Source organism: Dendrobates tinctorius, unplaced genomic scaffold (assembly GCF_039654945.1).
Source record: "Dendrobates tinctorius isolate UK_male_01 unplaced genomic scaffold, ASM3965494v1 ptg000162l, whole genome shotgun sequence".
Lineage (NCBI taxonomy): Eukaryota > Metazoa > Chordata > Amphibia > Anura > Dendrobatidae > Dendrobates > Dendrobates tinctorius.
The window spans coordinates 59,565,277-59,583,157 of record NW_027361829.1 but is presented as its reverse complement, the minus strand read 5'-3'; the positions used below and the strand labels follow the sequence as shown (position 1 = coordinate 59,583,157).

Below are 17,881 nucleotides of genomic sequence, written 5' to 3'. Positions count from 1 at the left end.
TGTGCATGTTATAAGGCCAAAATCACCAGGGTATGTAAACTTTTGATCAGGGTCATTTGGATGTTTTGGGTTGTCATTATGATTTAAAAAGAGAAAAAATAGTAGTTTGACAATAAATGGCTTCACCCAACCACCAACCATGAGTGAAGAAAAAGTTTTGGCGTACGGAGCTGAGCCCTGTGTGTACGAAGTGTGTATGAGGCGTACGGAATGGAGCCGCATGAGTACAAGGTATACAGAGCAGAGCCATGTGTGTGTACAAGGTGTATGGAGCGGAGCCACATTTGTACAAGGTTTACGGAGTGGAGCCGTGTGTGTGTGAGGTGTACCGAGCGGAGCAGCATGTGAACGAGGTGTATGAATCAGAGCCGCATGAGTACAAGGTTTATGGAGTGGAGCCGTGTGTACGAGGTGTGTACCGAGCGTGGCCGCGTGTGAACGAGGTGTATGGAGCAGAGCCGCATTTGTATGAAGTTTATGGAGTGGAGCCATGTGTGTACTGAGTGGAGCCATGTGTGTGCGAGGTGTACGGGTGCGGAGCCATGTGTGTACGAGGCATACAAAGCGGAACCGTGTGTGTATGAGGTGTGCGGAGCCGTGCATGTACAAGGTGTATAGTGGGGAGCATTCATACTTCCCAACTGTCCCAGATCGAGCAGGACAGTCCCGATTGAGATTCTGCCCCGCTGTGCCGGCTGGGAGCTTACTTTACCCACTGACACAGGAGTACCCGGCGGAGCCCCGAGGAGCACTTTAAAACTCACAAGGGACATTCCACCAGAAGTGACGTGCTGGAAGCTGACCGGAAAGGAGGTAATTTCGGTAGGAGATTATGACAGAACCATGGAGGCACTTCATGGAATGCTTCAGATCCTTCACCGTGTCCTCCGACAGCGTGGACAGCGGGATCGCCTTGGAATTGGGGATGCCGGCCATGTGAGCAGATCATGATATGTCCTGCATCGGAGGCTCAGGTGGGCACTACAATGGGAGCCGGGCTTCTATAGTATCTTTATAGAGTCTTTCTCTCTCTCTGTTCTTTCTTTCCCTCTCTAATCTTTCTTTCTCTCTCTCTCTGTTCTTTCTCTCTGTTCTTTCTCTCTGTTCTTTCTCTCTGTTCTTTCTCTCTGTTCTTTCTCTCTGTTCTTTCTCTCTGTTCTTTCTCTCTGTTCTTTCTCTCTGTTCTTTCTTTCTCTCTCTAATCTCTTTTTTCCTTTCTCTGTTCTTTCTTTCTTTGTTCTTTCCCCTCTTTTTATCTCTCTCTGTTCTTTCTTTCCCCTCTTTCTTTAGTTCTTTCATTCTTCCCCCTCTTTTTTTTTTTCTCTCTCTTTTTTCTTTCTTCTTTCTCTGTGTTCTTTCTTTCTCTCGGTTCTCTCTCTCTCTCCCTGATCTTTCTTTCTTTCCCCTCTTTCTTTCTCTCTCTGTTCTTTCTTTCCCCTCTTTCTTTCTTTCTCTCTCTATTCTCTTTCTCTCTGTTCTTTCTTCCTTTCTTCCCCTCTTTCTCTCTGTTCTTTCTTTCTTTCTTTCTCTCTCTTCTTTCTTTCTTTCTCTCTCTTCTTTCATTCTTTCCCCTCTTTCTTTCTCTTTCTGTTCTTTCCTTCTCTTTTTCTCTTTGTTTTCTTTCTTTCCCCTCTCTTTGTCTCTCTCTGTTCTTTCTTTCCCCTCTTTGTCTTTCTCTGTTCTTTCTCTCTATCTGTTCTTTCTTTTTTCTCTCTCTCTGTTTTTTCTTTCATTTCCTCAGTACCAGCCACAGTGCCCTCAGTACCAGTCAGTGTGATCAGCATTGCTAAATGGGTGCGATTGGGGCATGGATATGGGTGTGACTAGTTGTGAAGTGGGTGTGGTCAGTGGTGGCCTAAAATTTGCCGTGTGTCCGACCATGGCTTGCCCTCCACCCTAGTTTTGATCCTGGTTAGGCCTGTTTCACAGTTCCGTTTTTGAGCATCAGTCAAAATCCGCCGGTTTGTGAAAACGGATCCGACATTTTTTTTGGCGGATCCGTTTTTCCCCATTGAGTTGCATTATCGGCGGATCTTGACGGATGGCCATCCGTTGGATCCGTTTCTTTGCGGATCGCCAAATTTTTTGCGTCCGCCGACATGCCTGGATGGATCCTGCAACGTTTCTTTTGCTGCAGGATCCGCATTTTACAGTGTGCATGCCCAGAGAAACGAAGTCAGCCGGGAATTTAACCCTGAAATCTTTTCTGGCGGACGAAAAAAATTTTCCCTCTCTCTCTCGGGCAGCAGTTCCTTTAAAATTCTTCATTCGGCGGATCCATCAAAAAAAACGGATCCGGTGGCATCCGTTCACATCAGTTAACAACGGATCCGCTTTCCGCCTTTCGGCGGATTTTGACTGACAAAAAAAACTGAAGTGTGAAACAGGCCTTACACCCATGTTCTGGGGAGACTTAATGCTTGGTGCAGAATCATAGCATCATGCAGGTCCTTTCTTTTGCCAGTTGCATACCTTGTCCATTCGGACATGAACAGGAGTTCTACCTAAATGGACCTTCCATGCCACTAAGATAGGGGGCACCAGACCATATTAGACTATACTGGGTGAGATCGTTCCTTTTTATTTTTCAACACTACCAAATATCTAATGTTTTGTGCTTCACCCCACATATTTATTTCTGCATGCTGATTAGAATGTAGTCAGATTCTATATGACTTGGTTTCTTGACCTGATAAGGATATACTTTATTGTGCTAATGGACACCATGTTTAGACTTTGTTCTGCCTAGTGGGAATAGTACATTTATCAAGTTTCATGTATTCTTGTCAGCTATGTTTGCTTTGCTTTGTTTGCACATTATGTCCATAGGGTTTTATATACTTGGTATTTTTAAAATAGATTAAAAGTTATATTATTGCATAATTTTGCACCTTTGCTCACATCTAATTTAAGTCATTTCTCACAGCTATACCCATTGCTTAAAGTCTTGTACCATAATAAACAGCTCTCCCCACGTAGTATGATGGACCCATCAGCCCCCCACATGCAGTAAATCACGTGTGATGGCCCCCTCAGCCCTTCACACACACAGTATGGTGGCCAAAACGGCCTTCACACTTTATGATAAAATAGGGTGGCGGGGAGCCAAGTGCACATAGGGGGATATTGAAAATAATAGATGAGAAGGGCGTTATGGAGTTTCTCACCTGACAGGTGTGGTTGTCACAACTCAAATAATTGCCCATGAATATTACAGCTGCTGCAATGCCATTGACAAATGAAGGTTAACCCTCTTTTGCATACCAATTAATAGGAAAAGGAGATGGATGTTTCAGGGAAGTTTAAACTGCTGTACGAAAGAAGCAGTTCCAGAATGGAAAAGTAATTTTGTAGTTTTTATTTTTAACCCTTTTACCCCCAAGGGTGGTTTGCACGTTCATGACCGGGCCAATTATTACAATTCTGACCACTGTCCCTTTGAGGTAATAACTCTGAAACGCTTCCATGGATCCCAGTGATTCTGACATTGTTTTCTCGTGACATATTGTACTTCATGTTAGTGGTAAAATTTCATTGAAATAACTTGCGTTTGTGAAAAAAACAGAAGTTTGGCGAAAATTTTGAACATTTCGCAATTTTCCAAATTTTGAATTTTTATGCCCTTAAATCACAGATATGGCACACAAAAAACTTAAGTAACATTTTCCACATGTTTACTTTACATCAGCACAATTTTGGCACCAAAATTTTTTGTTAGGATGTTATAAGGGTTAAAAGTTGAACGGCGATTTCTCATTTTTGCAACACCATTTTATTTTTACGGACCACATCACATTTGAAGTCACGTTAAGGGGTCTATATGATAGAAAATACCCAAAAGTGACACCATTCTAAAAACTGCACCCCTCAAGGTGCTCAAAACCACATTCAAGAAGTTTATTAACCCGTCAGATGCTTCTCAGGAATTTTTTGAATGTTTAAAAAAAAAAAATGAACATTTAACTTTTTTTCACAAATAAAATTACTTCAGGTCCAATTTTTTTTATTTTACCAAGGGTAACAGGAGAAATTAGACTGCAAAAGTTATTGTACAATTTGTCCTGAGTACGCTGATACCTGATATGGGGGGGAACCACTGTTTCGGCGCATGGCAGAGCTCAGAAGGGAAGGAGCGCCGTTTGACTTTTTCAATGCAAAATTGGTTGGAATTCAGATCGGACGCCATGTCACGTTTGGAGAGCCCCTGATGTACGTAAACAGTGGAAACCCCCCCACAAGTGACTCCATTTTGGAAACTAGACCCCCCCAAGGAACTTATCTAGATATGTGGTAAGAACTTTGAACCCACAAGGGCTTCACAGAAGTTTATATCGTACAGCCGTACAATTAAAAAATCACATTTTTTCCACAAAAATGATCTTTTCACCCTCAATTCTTATTTTTCCAAGGTTAACAGCACCCTAAAAGTTATTGTGCAATTTGTCCTGAGTTCGCTGATACCCCATATGTGGGGGTAAACCACTATTTGGGCGCATGGCAGAGCTCGGAAGGGAAGCAGCGCCATTTGACTTTTTTGGCTGGAATTGGGATTGGACGCCATGCCGCATTTGGAAAGCCCCTGATGTGCCTAAACAGTGGAAACCCCCCACAAATGACAACACTTTGGAAACTAGACCCCCTAAGGAACTTATCTATATGTGTGATGAGCACTTTGAACCCCCCAGTGCTTCATAGAAGCTTATAACACCCTGGCATGAAAATTAAAAAAATCATATTTTTTCCACAAACATGATCTTTAGTCCCCAATTTTTTTTATTTTCCCAAGGGTAACAGGAGAAATAGGACCCTAAAAGTTGTTTTGCAATTTGTCCTGAGTGCGCTGATACCCCATATGTGGGGGTAAACCACTGTTTGGGCACATGGCAGAGCTTGAAAGGGAAGGAGCACCATTTGACTTTTTCAACGCAGAATTGGCTGTAATTGAGATCAGACGCCATGTTGCGTTTGGAGAGCACCTGATGTGCCCAATCAGTGGAAACCCCCCAATTCTATCTCCAACCCTAACCCCAACACACCCCTAACCCTAACTTGAAAATGGAAATAAATACTTTTTTTTAATTTTATTATTTTTCTCTAAGGGGGTCATAAAGGGGGGTTTGATTTACTATTTGTGGTGGGTTTTTTTGTTTGGCAGCTGTCGCACGCTAAAAGAAAAATAGTTTTTGCATCACCACATTTTGAGAGCTATAATTTTTCCATATTTTGACCCACAGAGTCATGTTAGGTCTCATTTTTTGCGGGACGAGTTGACGTTTTTATTGGTACCATTTTCGGATTCGTCACCTTTTTTAATCGCTTTTTATTCCGATTTTTGGGACGCAGAATGAACAAAAACCTGCATTTCGAGAATTACTTTTGGGGGGTGCGTTTACACCGTTCCACGTGCATTAAGATTGATAAGGCTACTTTCACACTTGCGTTTTTTTCTGCGCGTTTTTTGCGCACACAAACGCATGACAAAACGCATCATGCGTTTGTGTGCGTTTTTTGCGGGTTTTGGTGCATTTTTAAACAAAAAAAACACATGTTTTTTTTGCGCATACGTGCGCATTACAATGCGCACCCATAGACTCTAATGGGTGTTTTGCTGTAAAAAAAAAACGCATTGCGTGTGCATGCGTTTTTTGGGGGCAAATCGGACACACAGAAAATGCAACAGGATGCATTTTGTGCGCCTTAGCGCAAACTACAAAAAAACGCATGCGCATACAAACGCATGTGTATGTGCACCCATGTTAAAGTATAGGGAAAAAACGCATGCGTTTTTTTGTGCTAAATACAGCGCAAAAAAACGCAAGTGTGAAAGCAACCTAAGACGGTTTTATTCTTCGGGTCAGTGCAGTTACAGCGATTACCTCATTTATGTGTTTTTTTATGTTTTGGCGGCTTTTATGCCATGAAAACAATTTTATATAAAAAATAATTATTTTTGCATCGCTTTATTCTGCGAGCTATAACTTTTTTATTTTTTTGCTGATGATGCTGTGTGGCAGCTCGTTTTATGCGGGACAAGATGACTTTTTCAGCGGTACCATGGTTATTTATATCCGTCTTTTTGATCGTGCGTTATTGCAATTTTTGTTCGGAGGTATGATAAATAAATCATTTTTTGATTTTTATTTTTTAAGGGGCTCGCTAAAGGGGTTAACTAGTGTGACAGTTTTATAGGGCGGGTCGTTACTGACGCGGCGATACCAAATATGTGTACTTTTTTATTTTTTTTATTTTTTTTCCAAAAAAATGAATTTATTAGGGAATATTTTATTTTTTTTTAATTTATTTAGCGACTTTTTTTTTTTTTTTATAAATTTATTTTTATACTTTTTTTTTATTTTTTAACTTTATTGCAATGTCCCAGGGGGGACATCACTGTCATGTGATAGATCGCTGATCTGTCACATCACAGATCGCTGTGACAGATCAGCGATCTGTCACAGGCACTGCAGCAGACTTCCTCATACCTGTGCTCAGCAGGCATGAGGAAGACGCCTCCCTTGCAGGCCCCCGAAGGTCCCCGGCGCCATATTGGATCCGGGGACCTACAAGGAAGGAGGCCCCCGCAGCAGCGCTGCACATCGTGCTGCTGCAGGGGGCTCAGGGAAGCACGGAGGGAGCCCCCTCCCTCCCGATGCTTCCCTAAACCCCCGGTACACTGCGATTGTGTTTGATCGCAGTGTGCCAGGGGTTAATGTGTCTGGGACAGTCCGTGACCGCCCCTGACACATAGTGCCGGGTGTCAGCTGTGATAATCAGCTGACTCCCGGCCGCGATCAGCTCTGCTCCCCCCGTGAGCGCAGCTGATCGCGCTAGACGTACTATCCCGTCCATGGGCATAGGGGCCCGGGTCCCATGGACGGGATAGTACATCTGATGTCAGAAAGGGATTAAGCATTTCGTAATCGCATTGAGCCCTTTTTCAAAACAACTACATAGCACAAAAACATGTTTTTGTGCTATGGAGTTTGTTTTTGAAAAAGGGCTCAGTGCGAGCATGAAACACAAATAAAAATTACTACAGATGCCTATAAAATTGAGACATTGGTGGATGTTGGGAGAGGGCAGCCTACTTTTCATCTGTCCACTTCCTCCTTGCACCCAATAGCACTTGGCAATTCTACCTAGACAGATACTGTCTGGTGACTGGATCATACAGCTTACTTGAAATGCCCTATTTATTATAATCATGGCTGGACCATACATGACGAGCACTTTCTACCTATTGTGTTCCCTCTATTTCCTTATAGATTGTAAACTTGAGAACAGGACCCTCACTCCTCCTGTAACTGTTGAACTAAGTGTTACTTTGTGATGTATTAGTCTGTCCATGTACCTGCTTAATTGTAAAGTGTTGCAGAATATGTTGGCCCTATATAAATAAAATTATTATTAATGTTGCCCAATATTACACCATATAAAGTGCATATAAAAAATAAAATACATCCAGCAGTTGTGGATCTTGAATCCCAGACTGTGGTGTGCAAAAACAATTAACATCACTGTCCCCATTGGGGCTCCCAATCTAAATTTCCTATCAGTATGTTTTTGGAGTGTGGGAGGAAACCCACGCGAACACAGGGAGGACATACAAACTACTTGCAGATGTTGTCATTGGTGGGATTTGAACCCAGGACCACAGCACTGCATGGCTGCAGTGCTAACCATTGAGCCCACCGTGCTGCCCAGAGGTCAGACGTTTCCTATAGTTTTTGACCAAGTTTTCACACACCGTAGCAGGGATTTTGGCTGATACAGATCTTCTCCCGATCTTTCGAGTTTTGGGGTGTTGCTGGGTAACAGCGTTTCAGCTTCCTGATTTTGTATTAGAGTTCAAGTCTGGAGACTGGCTAGGCCACTCTAGGACCATGAAATGTTTCTTACAGAGCCACTCCATAGTGACCCTGGCTGTGTTTTGGGTCATTGTCATGCTGGAAGACCCAGCCATGACCCATCTCACAGCTGTCAACCACACACAAAGATGGTAACACCCTTGACTTGATCTTTTTCCGGTTCTGTTCAATCTTCTACCTAGATACCGCACCGCTTCCCCTCTCTGACCACAACATTCTCTCCTTCACGCACACAAATACTCGCCCACCCCTGCACACTCCTACCTACCACACATTTAAAAAATCTACAAGCCATCCAACCCTCATACACTTTCAGACTCCTTACATTCATCACTGTCCCCAATCTCCTCTTTTTCCTGTCTTGATCTGGCAGTACATGACTGCAATGACACTCTTAGAAGCACCCTTGACCAAGTAGCTCCCCTCTCCCACAGAACCTCCAAGCACAGAGTAAAACAGCCCTGGCTCACATCGCTAACTCGACTTCTACAGCAATGCTCTAGGAGTGCTGAGTGCTTATGGAGGAAATCTCGCACACCAGAAGACTTCATCCAGTTCAAATTCATGTTATGAACCTATAATTCTGCCCTTCACCTTGCCAAACAGAACTACTTCACCACCCTGATCCAACAACCCCAAGAAACTCTGACACATTTCACTCCCTCCTCAGGCAGAAAGCACAAGCCCCTATCACAGACATTTGTGATAATGTCCTGGCTTTGAAAAAGAACTATTGTTCGAAATGTGTTGCCATTAAGCACTGGTGCGGCTTGTCCGTCACGCTCTGTTTTTATGTCCCAATAAATTTTTTGTACACTTTGGAAGCTGTATCGGATTGCTTTTTTGAATGTCCTGGCCTCCCACTTTATAGAGAAAATAGATAATATCCAACAGAAAATCCGCCCCCAGCCACCAGGTGCTGTGACTCCCATCCCTCCTTGCATTTCCCCTGGCTCACTCTCCAAATTTGATCTCATCACAGAAGTTGTCTCCAGGCTCCTCTCTTCTTCTTGTCCGACTACATGCAATACTGACCCCATTCCCTCACATCTCCTCCAGTCATCACAACTCCCCTAACTACAATTTTTAATCTCTCCCTCTCTTCGGGCATTTTCCCCTCCTCCTTCAGACACTATTATTACTCCATTATTTAAGAAACCCGCTCTCTACCCATCCTGCACAAACAACTACAGACCAGTCTCCAATCTCCCCTTTATCTCTAAACTCCTGGAGCGACTGGTTTACTCCCGCCTTACCCATTACCTCTCCTCTCACTCCCTCCTAGACCCATCACAGTCTGGTTTCTGCCCCCTACATTCGACAGAAACTGCACTCCTCAAAGTGACCAATGATCATCTGACAGCTAAATGTAACGGTGACCATTCTCTGCTCATTCTTCTCGACCTTTCTGCAGCCTTCGACACTGTTGACCACCTACTCCCTAGGCTCCAGTCACTAGGCATTAAGAACACTGCTCTCTCCTGATTCTCTTCCTATCTTTGACTGCTCCTTTAGTGTCTTGTTCACTGGCTCCACTTCATCTCTTCCTCTCACTGTTGCGGTACCGCAGGGATCAGTCCTTGGCCCCCTTCTCTTCTCCCTCTGCACAGCCCCAATTGGACAAATCAAATTTGGCTTATAGTACCATCTTTATGCTGATGACACAAAACTATATATGTCATCTTCTGACCTTACCTCGCTGTACTACAGAACGCCAGTGACTGTCTGTCTGCAGTCTCCAACATCATGTCCGCTCTCTATCTGAAACTCAACCTTTCCAAAACTGAACTTCTTCTGCTCCCGCCATCTACCAACCTCCCTAAATCTGACATTTCCCTCTCCGTGGGTGACACCATAATAACACCCCAGCAGAAGGCGCGCTGTCTGGGTGTTATATTTGACACCAATCTCTCCTTCACCTCCGATATACAATCTCTTGCCCGCTCTTGCTGCTTACACCTAAAGAACATCTCTAGAATCCACCCTTTTTTCACCATGGAAACAACAAAAACTCTCAATGTCACCCTGATCCACTCATGCCTGGACTACTATAATGTTCTATTAATTGGCCTTCCCCTCTCCAGTCCATCCTTAATGCAGCAGCCAGGGTCATCCATCTGACTAATGGGTACTCAGATGCGTCCGCCCTTCGCCAGTCATTACTCTGGCTGCCCATTTATTATAGAATCCATTTCAAAGTACTTGTTTTCACCCGCAAAGCTCTCCAGGGTGTGACACCTCCTTGCATCTCTCTAATTTCTGTCTATCGGCCTAGCCGATCACTGCGCTCTGCAAATGACTTTCGACTAATCTCTGCACTAATCCGTACCTCCCACTCCCGACTCCAAGACTTCTCCCGCGTTGCGCCAATCCTCTGTAATTCTCTACCCCAAGAAATTAGGACGAGCCACAACTTGCACAGTTTTAGGCATTCCCTCAAAACACATTTGTTCAGAGCAGCCTATCACGTTCCCTAATCAGTCATTTTATGTGTAAGTGTGCATGAGTAGTCCATTCACTATATCTATCCCCCACTCCCTCAAGATGGCTGGACCATCATTGTAAATATATCACTGTAAATACGCACCTGTACTTTGCATCTCCCCCACCTCATTGTAGATTGTAAGCTGTCATGAGCAGGTTCATCTTATTTTGATTTAATCATTGTATTGTTAAAGTTGTTACTTTTGACTGTTGTGTTTGAAACTACTGTTAAATTGTAAAGTGCTGTGGAATATGTTGGTGCTATATAAATAAAGATTATTAATATTATCTTCAATTCTCTAACTGAGGGAAGAAGGTTGTTGGCCAAAATCTTGCAATACATGACGCCATTCATCCTTCCTTCAATACAGTGCAGTCATCCTGTCCCCTTTGCAGAAAAGCACCCAACAAAATTTATTTCCCCCACCATGCTTCACCGTTGGGACGGTGTTCTTGGGGTCTTACTCCGCCTTCTTCCTGAACACACAAGTGGAGTTAATACCAAAAAGTTCTATTTTAGTGTTATCTGACCACATGACCTTCTCCCATGCCTCCTCTGGAACATCCAGATGGTCACTGGCATACTTCAAACAGGCCTGGGCATGTGCTGGCATGAGTAGGGGGACCCTGCGTGCCCTGCAGGGTTTTATTCCATGATGGTGTAGTGTTACTAATGGTAGTGTTTGAAATTATGGCCCTAGCTCTCTTCAGGACATTGACCAGTGCCTCACGTGTAGTTCTCGGCTGATTCCTGATCTTTTTCAGAATCCTCCTTACCCAACGCGGCGATATCTTGCATGGAGCCCCAGACCGAGGAAGATTGACAGTCATCTTGTTTCTTCCATTTTCTAATAATTGTGCCAACAGTTGTTGCCTTCTCACCAAACTGCTTGCCTATTGTCCTGTAGTCCATTCCAGCCCTGTGCAGGTCTACAATTTTTCCCCAGTGTCCTTAGACAGCTTTTTGGTCTTGGCGATGGTGGAGAGGTTGAAGTGTGACTGAATGTGTGGACAGCGGTCTTTTACACAGGTAACGAGCTCAAACAGGTGCAATTAATACAGGTAATGTAATGAGTGCAGAGTAGCAAAGCTTCTTTAAGAAAAACTAACAGGTGTGTGAAAGCCAGAATTCTTGCTGGTTGGTAGGTGATTAAGTAGGTAGGTAATAAAGTAGAATATAATTATTTAAAAATCATACAATGTGATTTTCTGGATTTTTTTTTTTTTAGATTCTGTGTCTGAAAATTGAACTGTAGCTAAATTAAAAATTACAGACCTCTTCATTCTTTGTAAGTGGGAGAACTTGCAAAATTGGCAGTGTATGAAATACTTATTTTCCTTACTTGTACCCCTTTTGGTCCCTGTCTCCTCTGACGTGTCAGAGATGAAACGTGTCGGGAGTACCATTGGGCATTTTTTTTATTGATCCCTGAGACAATTGTGGGGAATTGTGGCTTTTTGGTGACAGTTCCCCCACACCCTCCTTTTTCAAGCAGCTAGAATTGAATTCATCTGGAAGAAGGGATCTGACCTCAAGTTATCATCTTAGTAACAATCTCATCATATAACAAGGTGGTGTCCTATTTATTTCTATGTACTGATTGTTACACATTAGTGATAAGCGAGCACTAAAATGCTCGTGTCGAGCAAATTGGAATACTAGGGTGCTTGGACAGAACAACGAGCCCAATGTAAGTATGGGAGACCCGAGCATTTTAACCGCGATCCCCCCGGGGGTTCCTTTAAGGTCTAAACAGTCTGAAAATGATGGAAACCCTGCTCTAATGACATGGGAACATCATGGCAAATGCCCGTGGAAGCATTTCTGACTCCTAGGTCAGAGCTCTAAACAATGTTGTCAGAGTTTCACGCCCTTCTTACAGGCGTACCCAAAAACCTACAAAAACTAAACCAAAATTGATTTTGCTGGTAAATTTGGTAAGGTACATCCTTTCCAGGTTACTGACTTTTATCTAAGCCAAAATAATTAACCCAAGACAAAAATGTTCCTCCACCACTTGGGCTATGTTGACACACAACGTTTTTGATATGTTTTGCAACTTTAGCATTGATTTCAACCAATACAAATGCATTCACTGGGAAATGTCATTGTAACATTTAAAGGGAATCTGTCACGCTTTTTTTTGCCTATTGGCTGCCAGCATAGACGTCGTGGGCTTATCTACAGCATTCTGTAAATGGAAATCTTCCGTCTCCACGAACCTAAAAGGCAACATTTCGAGTGCAAGCAGATGAGAAATGTGAGAATTGAGTACTGTGGCCTGTGGGTGTTGGATGCGTATTACCACTTACCTTCCAATGACTGGGGTATGGACAACTGAAGGTTGCGCTGGGACAAAGACGTGGACGTGCTTGATGATGGTGCTATTAGATTGTGGGCAATGGCAGGTGCAGGGCAGGAGGCATCTTTGCATGCACCATGGACAGGGGATTGGCTTGCATGCACAACAGTGGAAGAAGCAGTGGTGTCACCCACAGACACTGTTCCTGCAACCTGGGGTTGGGCCCACAAATTTGGGTGCTTTGCTGCCATGTGCCTGATCATGCTGGTGGTGGTAAGGCTGGTAGTTTTGCTACCCCTACTGATGCTGGCATTACAGATGTTGCAAATGGCCTGTTTGCGGTTATCGGCAGAGTCTTTAAAAAATAACCAGACTCGGGAAGACCTAACGGTTGGACTGGCAACTTCCGTCATGTTGGTGTTACGGGGAATGTTGCACACCTTCAGTCTGCAGCCACCACACTGCTTCTTCCTGCCTGAAGTGGTGCTACGCCTGCCTCTCTGTGTGCTGCTGTCCTCGCTCTGCTTGTCCTCCTGCCAGGTTGGGTCTGTTGCTGTATCATCCACCACCTGATCTTCCACTTCCGCACCCCGGTCCTCCTGACTTTCCGGTAATTGTCTGATCATCGTCCACCTCTTGTGACCGTGGCTGCTCAAATATTTGTGCATCGCTACATGGAATATCATCTTGCCCTGGTTCAAGTGGACCTGGCGAGAAGCGCGAATCTCCAAATGGAAAACTGAACAGCTCTTAGGAGTGTCCGAGTGTGAGATCAGTTGTCTCAGGGCACTCAGCATGGTGGGAGCAAGGAGGATCAGGGTGAGGAATATGTGGTCCACATTCACGGCTACTCTGACTTGACCGTGGGGAAGACAGGGTGGTGGTGGATAAGTAACTGGAAGTATTATCCCGCTATCCAACCAGCAACCTTTTCACACTGCTCGGGCTTCAATAGTGCTGTCTTGCTGCGGTCCCCTAGGACTTCGGACACTTAAGGTCCAGCGAGAAGATGGTGTTTTTGGTGGCCCAATTTCAGCTTGGCCTCGGCATGCACTACCACCATCACGTCCACTTCCCCATCCCTTGCCATGCGCCTTGCCCATTGTAAATGGACTAGAATATTATACACGTTCACTAGAAATGGCTGATTTGGGAGCCAACTTGTATGTGATAACGTGGGCGGGAAAACCACACTTTTACCTATCTGGACTGTAGGTAAAAATGTTTTTTGGCTTGTTAGCTTTGTGTCAATAAGTATGGTAACAGACTGCAAAAACACTAGAATATGTAGGCCTAAAATTGCCAAATTTGTTGCATTTGATAGGGAGATACCACACTGACAAATCTTTGGCCTGTATTTTTTGCTTTTTTAGGCTAAATAGTGCTGTATATAACTACAGTGACACACAGGAAAACAATGGAAACCATGCCTAAAATGGCCAAACTTGGAGCACGCAAATATATGAGCTGGCACGGAGATACCACAGTGACAAATATGTGGCCTGTATTTTTTGCTTTTTTAGGCTAAATAGTGCTGTATATAACTAGAATGACACACAGGAAAACAGTGGAAAAATGGCCACACTTGGAGCACGCAGATATGAGCCGGCATGGAGCTACCACAGTGACAAATATGTGGCCTGTATTTTTTGCTTTTCTAGGCTAAATAGTGCTGTATATAACTACAGTGACACACAGGGAAACAATGGAAAACAGGCCTAAAATGGGCAAACTTGGAGCACGCTGATATATGAGCTGGCACGGAGATACCACACTGACAAATCTATGGCCTGTTTTTTTTTTTTTTTTGATTTTTTTTAGGCTAAATAGTGCTGTATATAACTAGAGTGACACATAGGAAGAAAATTGAAAACCGGCCTAATATGGCCAAACTTGGAGCACGCAGATATGGGAGCTGGCTCAGAGATACCACACTGACAAATCTGTGACCTGTATTTTTTGCTTTTCTAGGCTAAATAGTGCTGTATATAACTACAGTGACACACAGGGAAACAATGGAAAGGAGGCCTAAAATGGGCAAACTTGGAGCACGCAGATATGTGAGCTGGCTCAGAGATACCACACTGACAAATCTGTGACCTGTATTTTTTGCTTTTTTAGGCTAAATAGTGCTGTATATAACTAGAGTGACACAATGGAAAACCGGCCTAAAATGGCCAAACTTGGAGCACACCGATATATCAGCAGGCACGGAGATACCACACTGACAAATCTGTGGCCTGTATTTTTTGCTTTTCTAGGTTAAATAGTGGTGTATAGAACTACAGTAACAGACAGCAAAAAAAAAAATTAAATTTAGGGCTAAAATGGCCAAAATTTTTTTAGCAAACGGATGGATGAGGCGTGATACAGATATGCCGCAATGTAAATTATGTGGCCTGTATGTATTTTTTGGGGGAGTTCAGCAAAATGGTGTCAAGAAATTGTGTAAGACACTCAAAAAAAAAAATTCTACTCTACCGTACCACATAAAAATTAAATATTTATCTGCGCACTCAAAACTGAGTTTTGGGACCCCTTTAATATTGAAGGATTTTCACGCTGTGCTAGGAAAAGGATCTTGCTGTATTGTGCACTGTCAACAAGCAAATGGAGAAAAAAAAGGACTCTGGATTGCTTTGCAATAAAATAAGCTCTATTAATCTGCCCGAAAAATTTTTCCAAACCATTTAGACCTGGGGCTAGGTATATACGGTCAATATATTCTATAGGTAGCAGCAGACAGGAAGGGAATTGACGCTCTTGATGCAATGATATGTATATACACACATATCAGTGCAAGGCCTGCAGGCACTATATGTATAGAGCGACATACAATCCCCTGCCTACCTAACACTGCAACCTACACTGCTCAAAAAATAAAGGGAACACTTAAACAACAGAATATAACTCCAAGTAAATCAAACTTCTGTGAAATCAAACTGTCCACTTAGGAAGCAACACTGACGATCAATTTCACATGCTGTTGTGCAAATGGAATAGACAGCAGATGGAAATTATTGGCAAATGTCAAGACACCCTCAATATAAGAGTGGTTCTGCAGATGGGGACCACAGACCACATCTCAGTATCAATGCTTTCTGGCTGATGTTTTGGTCTCTTTTGAATGTTGGTTGTGCTTTCACACTGGTGGTAGCATGAGACGGACTCTACAACCCACACAAGTGGCTCAGGTAGTCCAGCTCATCCAGGATGGCACATCAATATGAGCTGTGGCAAGAAGGTTTGCTGTGTCTCAGTGTAGTTTCCAGAGGCTGGAGGCGCTCCTAGGAGACAGGCCAGTACACCAGGAGATGTGGAGGGGGCCGTAGGAGGCCAACAACCCATCGGCAGAACCGCTACCTCAGCCTTTGTGCAAGGAGGAACACTGCTATAGCCCTGCAAAATGACCTCCAGCAGGCCACAAATGTGCATGTGCCTGCACAAACTGTTAGAAACCGACTCCATGAGGATGGTCTGAGTGCCCGACGTCCACAGATGGGGGTTGTGCTCACAGCCCAACACCGTGCTGCCCTCCAAAGAAATGCCACCCCACACCATTACTGACCCACTGCCAAACTGATCATGCTGAAAATGTTGCAGGCTGCAGATCGCTCTCCACGGCTTCTCCAGACTCTGTCACATCTGTCACATGTGCTCAGTGTGAACCTGCTTTTGTCTGTGAAGAGCACAAGGCACCAGTGGCGAATTTGTCAATCCTGGTGTTCTGTAGCAAATGCCAAGCGTCCTGCACAGTGTTAGGCTGTGAGCACAATCCCCATCTGTGGACGTCGGGCACTCAGACCATCCTCATGCCTCATGAAGTCGGTTTCTAACCATTTGTACAGACACATACATATTGTTGCCTGCTGGAGGTTATTTTGCAGGGCTCTGGCAGTGCTCCTCCTGTTTTTCCTTGCACAAAGGCTGAGGTAGCGGTTCTGCTGCTGGGTTGTTGCCCTCCTACGGCCCCCTCCATGTCTCCTGGTGTACTGGCCTGTCTCCTGGTAGTGCCTCCAGCATTTAGACACTACGCTGACAGACACAGCAAACCTTCTTGCCACAGCTCGCATTGATACTAGTTGAGCCACTTGTGTAGGTTGTAGAATCCGTCTCCTGCTACCATGAGTGTGGAAGCACAACCAACTTTCAAAAGTGACCAAAACATCAGCCAGAAAGCATTGGTGCTGAGATGTGGTCTGTGGTCCCCACCTGCAGAGCCACTCCTTTATTGGAGGTGTCTTGATAATTGCCAATAATTTCCATCTGTTGTCTACTCCATTTGCACAGCAGCATGTGAAATTGATTGTCAATCGTATTGCATCCTAAGTGGACAGTTTGATTTCACAGGTTTGATTTACTTGGCGTTATATTCTGTTGTTTAAGTGTTCCCTTTTATTTTTTGAGCAGTGTATATACCCCGGAATTAGTCCACAGAAGGACTGTTGCATTAGCTGGATTAGAGTACTTTAGGATGGTAGACCTCACACTAACTAATGAATCCCCAAATATGACCCTATCTCGGCAGCAGCTCTCCCTACTCGATCTAAATCCGGAGCTGTATGTGCTGAGCTGGGCGGCGTCTGGTCTCTCTTACCCCTGATAATGCTGTGCGGCCAGCCAATCACTGCACGACCACAGCAAAGATGGCTGCAGCGTTTCATTGCCTGGCAGACAATTCCTGCATCGTGATTGGGTCTCTAAAGACCGCCAAAAAAGCTGGGTGGAGACCCGAGTTTCCGCCGAGTAATCCCGGAAATGCTCGGTGCACTCCGAGTACCGTGATACTCGGGCAAGTAATGAGTAGTGGCGAGCACGTTCGCTCATCACTATTACACATCACCAAGATAGGTATCGCATCATTTGTGAGTACTACTAGTGTAACCTTACCCATACAAATGATGGTCATGTTCTTAAGCAATTTATGCCCGTTTTTTTTGCTACACACTTTAAGGTTTTTACTCTCTGTCAATGATTAAAAGGTATATTTTAATAGTACACTCTACCCTGTTGACCTTGCAATTGCTAATTGATTGGTAGTTCATAAACCTTGGTTATTCATTTATGGGTTACATTTTGCCAGAGCAGCGTTGCATATAAAGATTGACTGTGGGTATTCCAATTTAGACTCCACAGCTTCAGGAGTCCAGTTATAGTAAGAAGACCTGCAGCCAGGTGGCGTATCACTGTCCGTACTTTTGGACCATGTTTCATGGACATCTGATT

At 44.0% G+C, this 17,881-nt stretch overlaps 1 protein-coding gene across 6 annotated transcripts in view; it reads left to right on the top strand.

The window, feature by feature from the left end:
* The window catches only part of TPK1 (thiamin pyrophosphokinase 1), a 794,751-nt gene that overhangs the window by 93,258 nt on the left and 683,612 nt on the right, over nt 1–17,881 (top strand). The window lies entirely within an intron of this gene.